This window comes from Ambystoma mexicanum, chromosome 4p, assembly GCF_040938575.1.
Source record: "Ambystoma mexicanum isolate Mex_15411 chromosome 4p, UKY_AmexF1_1, whole genome shotgun sequence".
NCBI lineage: Eukaryota > Metazoa > Chordata > Amphibia > Caudata > Ambystomatidae > Ambystoma > Ambystoma mexicanum.
Window position 1 is genome coordinate 586454898 of NC_090927.1, and position 7108 is coordinate 586462005.

The 7108-nt window shown below is 42.4% G+C and overlaps 1 non-coding gene across 1 annotated transcript; it reads right to left on the reverse strand.

Annotated features, from left to right (window-relative positions):
- Positions 1-5258: 5258 nt before the first annotated feature.
- Positions 5259-5451, reverse strand: LOC138460349 (U2 spliceosomal RNA). The gene has a single exon (XR_011263117.1). It is a non-coding gene; the product is annotated as a U2 spliceosomal RNA (small nuclear RNA).
- Between the last annotated feature and the right edge of the window lie 1657 nt (positions 5452-7108).

Consider the following 7108-nt stretch of genomic DNA (forward strand, 5'->3'; position numbering starts at 1 on the left):
CATCTGTTTTAGGCTTATCAGCTGGATTAACAGGAACTTGCCAGTACCCCTTTGTCCGATCAATCATGGAAAGGTAAATGGCATATACCAATCGGTCAATAAGATTGTCAATTCTAGGCATGGTATAACTATCAAATTGTGAAACCGCATTTACCATCCAGAGATCAATGCAGAACCTCCACGCTTCATCTGGCTTGGCAGCTAGTACAATTGGTGATGGCCATGGGCTTTGTGAGGATTCGATAATATCTGCATTTAACATATTTTCCAATTCCTTTTTAATGATGTGTAAGTTTGTGAAAGCAGGTTTGTATAGTGCTCAATTGCGCTGGGAGGTTGGTTTCAAGGTGTAGTGGGCAGCTGCATGGCTAGTGGTCTTTGGTAACCCCAAAACCATTGAATGAGTAGAATGTGTGTGTACGCCAGCTCTATGTTCAATGCCAGCAATTATTAATGAGCTTCCATTTAGTACATGATTAGTTTTCAAATCTATTAATAACACAATTTGTGATGTTCTTAATCCATCAATTTATTCTTTCCAAATTCAATCCTCATTGAACAGCCAACATGTGTTTCGACTAACGCCTTTCTCAAGGCTGTTTGTACAATACATTTGTCAGTTAGTATTATTGCCATGCACATACAATTGTTAAAGACCCACAAATAATAGATAAGAATAAATATATGGCATTAATTGTGTCAAAATAATTTAAATACATAAGTACATACCAACGACAGGAGTTGGGGGGGTTTTGTAGAAGGAAACATACATATAAACATTTTTAGTTCATTTCCTCATTTCCATGCACAAATGTAGATTAGCCTTATTATACTCCAGTGGTGTATGATCTGTCATGCCCTTTCCTGTCCGCAATTAAGGTGGCATGCTTCAGAGTAGTGCGTGAGTGTCATAAATGATTAACACAAGATTTTGATCAATATATTGTTTAACATCATTGGCTATTAAGTGACTGTGTAATGCTGTGGGCAGGGTGATTGCGCACATTTGGATTGTATCCATGGTGAAGTGCTAGGGGAACATGCATGAGTTCATGGTAGCTATACCCCATTCGTGATCTCATGCTAATAAATACCCAGATGGGCTTGCTCACCTAAGGCTTCTCATAGGATGTGACCTGAAATAAGTCAGGTACAATATCCATTTATATTTGCATAATGGAGTGAGCATCCAGTACTTAGGAGATAAATATATAATGTGAGATACCTGAAGGTGTCTCCCTAGCTAATCCCCGGGGATCTGTCATCCAGGTGGCCAGGACATGGCCATCACTATTGGATCCAGTTTGTGGTAGTGGACCAGTGGGGGAGGATCACCTGCATGGGGGTCCTTGGGTAATGGGGGTGGGACACTGATGGGTGAGACGTAGTATATCCCTTATTTTAAAACCTTTTCCCCATTCTACCATGTAGGTTGTTTGCCTCACAAATCCTACCCATCTCATCTTTCTGAGTCTACCAACCATTTTCTTTCTTGTGGCACCTTTTCCCCATCCTACCCCATAGGACAAACAAAATCTCTAACACCATCTTTTTCCAATATGAATACTTTTTGTTACCATGATAAAAAATGGACTAATGTTAATATTGGCTACCTGACATGTCCCGATACAAGGGTCAGGCAAAGTCAGGCAATTAACCAAAATCGCACACATCTGACGGCCCTTTCCTTTTCCCACAGGGATAAAGGATGGAGCAAGAAAGGCAAACACGGCAGACAGCATGACGAGATGGCTATCACGCAGCAGTTCAAGAGAAGAAGCAAGGCGGCAGGAATCGAGAGGGTGGCGAGGAGAGAAGTAACCTTGTCCTTTTCATCCTAGACCTGCAAATCCTTCGTGGAAAAGAGCCTAAGACCAAGAAGAATAGCACAAGTGTCCTGAAGAAGATGGCAATAGTAGACGGGGCAAGCTTATGACGATAAGCAGGAGCGAGATAAGCACCCGCGCCCATAGTACTGGCCTTGACTGCAGGAAAGCCAAAAGCCAAGCGGTTCATCACAGACGGTGAGTCGAGGGGAGAATCGACAAGAAATGGGCTGTGTTTAGTGAGAGAATCACAAACTGTCAAGTTTGAAGCAAGTTCAAGGAACTGTGAATGAACTGTAAAAGTGTTGAGGGGAGACCAGCTTCAGAGGGAACCGACACCATGTGGGTGTTGCTCCGAGAGACTCTGCTAGATCCCTGTTAGAATGAAACTACAGAAACACGAAGGCCATTGGAGAGTCGCCAGAAGAGGTCAAAGTGGTCATACTGGAGGTCTAGTAAAATCCTTGTACAATGGAAAAACTTGGATCTACAAATTTGAGAAAGTAAGGGAAGTGAATCTCGCTTGGTGAAAGTATAAGGGAAGTGAATCCTGTGAACATTGAGAGTCAAAGTGAATGTGAAATTGGAGAGACTGAACCCAGAAGGGGGTTGCTAATGAAAAGGGGGCAAAGTCTAAAGTCCGGGAAAAAAGGGCGTTGACAAACATAAACCCGAACAAGGGATGTGCACCGGAACTGTTTGAAAAAGCATTGATATTTGTGAGCAAAGGGTCGGCACCCAGAAGAGGGGGACCCAGGGTTGAAGTTGTCATCCAATGCGAACTGTGAAAGAGAACTTTGTGTTTGTTTTGTTATTCGATACATCAGGCCCTCAACGGCAAAAGACTTTCAAGAGAAACGAGACTTGGCCAGTGACGGTTGTGATTGCTGCCATTGGAACTGTTAACTCATGCTGGGAAAGCTCGAGTGTGTGCTGTGCTCCAGACTTCTATCTTACCCTGATGCCGAAAATGTGGGGAAGGGAGTCCCAGTTTACCACATACTGACGTATCATTTACAAACACTTCTTTCTTTTCCTGAAAAATATCCCACACCCTTTTTGTATTAGTTGTGAGGTTTGGCAATAGGTTTCTTAGTATAGGCCTTCTTGTTTTGACACAACGCAACTAGGATTGCCTTATTTTTCATTTGATGGTCGATGCTTGTTCGCATCTTAGATTTAGGTTTAGATTAGGTGTTCTTCCAACCTGCATACAAAATTCATTGTTCTATAAACACCCTTGAACTGTGATCACTTGTGTCTATCTGTACTGTTGTCACCATAAATCCTCACAATAAACATACCATGTTCTTGAGATATAACAATTCTCCTCCTGAATATTTATCTAGCTGCAGGTCAATTGCCCCAAAAAATGTCTAAAATGGACCTCAGAATATAATATTGCTAACGAAAAGGGGGCAAAGTCTAAAGTCCTGCAATAATTGAACTAGCCCATTAGCTATGTAAGTGAATACAGAGTAACTAGTAAGAGTTGCATCCATTTGGAGCCATATTCATTTCAAGCCCAAAAAACGGCTGTTGCCATGAGGATGTCCTGTTCGTAATTACCCACGCGTTCTGCATGCTTTCGCATTGTAGCCACCTTTACTATTATTATTATATAGCAGAATGACGTTCACATTATGTGATTACGCCACCCGCTTCAAGTACGATGTGCGAATTGGGAATTGTGGCCCAGGCAAGCTGGATCTTAACATGATTGCAATTTCCATTCTTAAAAACTTGTGGAAGAAGATTGTGAGTGCACAAATATACACATTAAATAGGGATCATTCAGATAATATAGAACACATTTTCTTGTTTTTCACACATCAAAACATCACGTATTTATGAATTTATAGACAGTGGGGCCAATATTAGCATGTGGGTTTGTAATAACCCTTATAGTTTGTGGATGCAGTACTGGTCAATGCACAAAAGTCACATGGTTATTCTAGTCCCTTAATCTAATGGCATGCATTTTAACATTACATATTTAAAATTTCCAAGACAAATGTATAGATATTAACACACAAATTGCTAATAGTAGATGCTTTCTGAATTCTCATGTTGTCGTATAGTCCATTTGCGAGATTAGTAAGTATAGATTGTATGTTGCAACGCTAATACATCAACTATATGCAGTAATGACTAAGCATACCATTCTGGTGAGCTATAATAATGGCATTTCAAAGTGAATGTCAAGGTGAGGCACGGTTGTCAGTGGAGTATTCTTTGTGTCAGACATATTGGCGACAGAGCTAAAACATGCACGTTCAACATGATTTTTTCAATGCTTTGCTATTCCAGTGCAATTTGTCTCATAAAAAGACCTTCATCTGATATTCCTTGTTTAAGGCGTCTGTTGTACATCTCAGCAGACAGATACATCTTGATTCCATTTGGCATAGTTTTAATGTGAGGTCACCCCACGTTTGTTGCATTTCTCTTTCATCAAACCTATGAATCTTAGGTCTTTTTTATCATGCAATTGATGGCATTCCTGCCAGCGCAATGCCAATGGTAGTTTCGGGTCTTGGATCCCAAGATTCGATAGATGTTCTCTTATAGTTTTGCAGGGCTGTCAAATAGTGCTCCCAGTATATCATTTATTGCAAATGCAGATAATGACATAAACTACATTAGTGGTTCTACAGTTAATTAATTCTTTAATTTGGATCATTGAATCTTCTATGTATCTGTGTTTTGTGCAGTCTTTGTGTGCATGTTTACACATGCTGCATGTTCCACATTTGTGGAATCCGTTTGGTTTTAACCAATCTGACCCTGTCTCTGCTATGCTTGTGTCCATAAATGATGGACACAAGGGTAGTAGCCCTTGTGTATGCAAATTGGGGGTTACTGTCAATATGGGCTGCTAGATCCTTGACCATATGTAGTAAATGCCAATGTTACTTCATGATTTGTACAGTCTCTGTGAGTCTTTGGAATAGTGTGTAAGAATATTAATTCTGTCTTTGTCACTTCGTGATTTTTGTGCCTTGAACTTGGGTGTGCATGTTATATCTGACCTATTAATCTTCATAATATTGTCCTGTACCTTATTGATCATAGCAACAGAGTACCCTCTCTTTTTGAATCGTTCGGACATAGGTGCACATTCTTTACCAAAATCTGAACCCCCATTAGATAAGGCTTAGCCATTCGTGGCCGGCAGGAGCGAGGCAAGTCAAGGACAGTGTCCCCCGTCTCATCCTCTGTTGTTGTGAGGCCAACAAGCAATACAGCAGGCATTTTTTCCTTCCAACAACTTCTTCCAAGACACAGAAGGATAAACATGATATCTGAGTGAAAAAGGAGAAAAAAAATGATTTGCATAAATATATATTTTGGTGTCTGTATCGCAAAATGCTCTTCTTTTTCAAAAATTGCTCAAGTCTTTCTTTTTCACACCATTGTTTTCCGCGAGTGGGGAAGTGCACCAGTCCTGGAGGTACTGCAATACCGGGTTGATGCATTGAGAGGATAGAGCAAGCTCCCATTCCATCTCCCTGTTCCAAAAATCAATTTAATATATGGTCCCCAGATAGAGGACGTATATCAGATATTAAACTGATAAGAACAGATACTACACTTGATGTTAGCCAAAAGGCCTAGAAGCAATGCCCCGAAAGGGTTTGCAGGCAAGATCGCTGCTCGGCAGCTCCCCCGCTGACTCAGAGCTTCTGCTTTGCCTCTTTCCCATCTGCCTCGGGTGCCTCCACATCAGGGGTGGATCTTTCTGGGGTTGTGGCGTTAGTCGCCTCTGGGTCTGCCTGTCCAGGGTGCTCCTGGATGGGCTCTTGCTGTACTGGATTCTACAGCACCTGGGTCTTTCATCTCTGATCCCTGTCACCAGAGCTGCAAGCTTCCTTTCTCCCTGCTCAGTGATAATCCAGCGGGCTGGCTGTGGACCCTTGACTCCCCCAGCTACCACCCTGCTGTAGGATCTTGTTGAGGATGGGCAGCTGTAGCAGGTGTGGCCTGATGCACCACAGAAGTTGCATGTCTTCTGGCCCCTACACTTGTGGGCCTCATGCCCTGTCCCTCTGTATTTCCAGTAAAATGACAGGGGCATGTCTTCCCACTGTGCCCTTTGCCATTGCACTTCCTGCAGGTGAAGGGTTGGCCTGGGTACCTGATCCTCCCTTCGTCTTTTCATATGTAGAAGACAGCTGGAAGGTGTCTTAGGCCATCCTGACCTTCAACGCTCCAGTGCAGCTCCAGGATTGCCCTCCATGAGGTGTTTCAACTTGTCATCTCTGATCTTGGTTGGCCCATCCTTTATGGTGTCGTACCTCTTCAGCAGGGCGCTGATGTCCGACTCCGAGACGTGAGGGTTAATCATCTCCACCGTTACCCGTTTCTCCCTTGACTCCCTCTGGGTCTCCATGTCAATTGTGCTGTATGGTGCCTTCTCCTTCCTTCCCTGGAAGACCTCCCAGTACTCCTCACAGAGGGCCGGTGAGATGAATGTCAGGAGAAAGACCCCGCATGACAGCTAGTCCTGGAGACTAAGGACTGTGCTAATCATTTTGGGCATAGCGAGTAGAGCTGGTGATACACACACACTCCTTTTTAATGATGGCTTTCCTAGTCTCAGGTATCCGGTATGGCTTCAGATGGACTACTGTTCCCAGAGGGATGCGGATATAATGATATATCACTTTTGCTCTACCAGGTTCTTCTCTGAATGCATCAGGGAGCTGTTCTAAAAGGTCCATTAGATCCTCCTTTTGATTCTGAGCTATATCGGCGGGAACTGAAGTATTCTGACTGGTTTCTTCATATAATAGACTAGTTAAGATTATGGTAGTGTCTTCAACAGGATTTTTGTTCCATTGCTTAAGAAGATTCATGTGATAGGTATGAGTCTTAACTTTTCTATCAGGTTGAGAGACCACATAATCATAAGGACCTGCCTGGTCTATTATTCAATAGGGACCATGCCACCTAGACAACATTTTGTTTTTGGATGAAGGGTGAAGAACTAAGACTTTTTGTCCATTAGAAAAGGACCTTAATACAGCTTTTTGTTATCATGATAGGTATTTTGATGATCTTGATATTTATCCATATGGATCTAACTGTCGTCAAATGTTCTTTTAATTGCTGGGTAATTTGGGAGAGCAGTAAAGTAGCGTTTCCTATTCTTCCCAGGTCTCACTTAACATAGCCAAGATGTCTCATGGTTCTTTCCCATATAAAAGTTCAAATGGGGGAAATCCTGTGGATGCCTGTGGTGTTTTCCTAGTGGCAAAAGGAGCCCAGGGTTTCGAAAC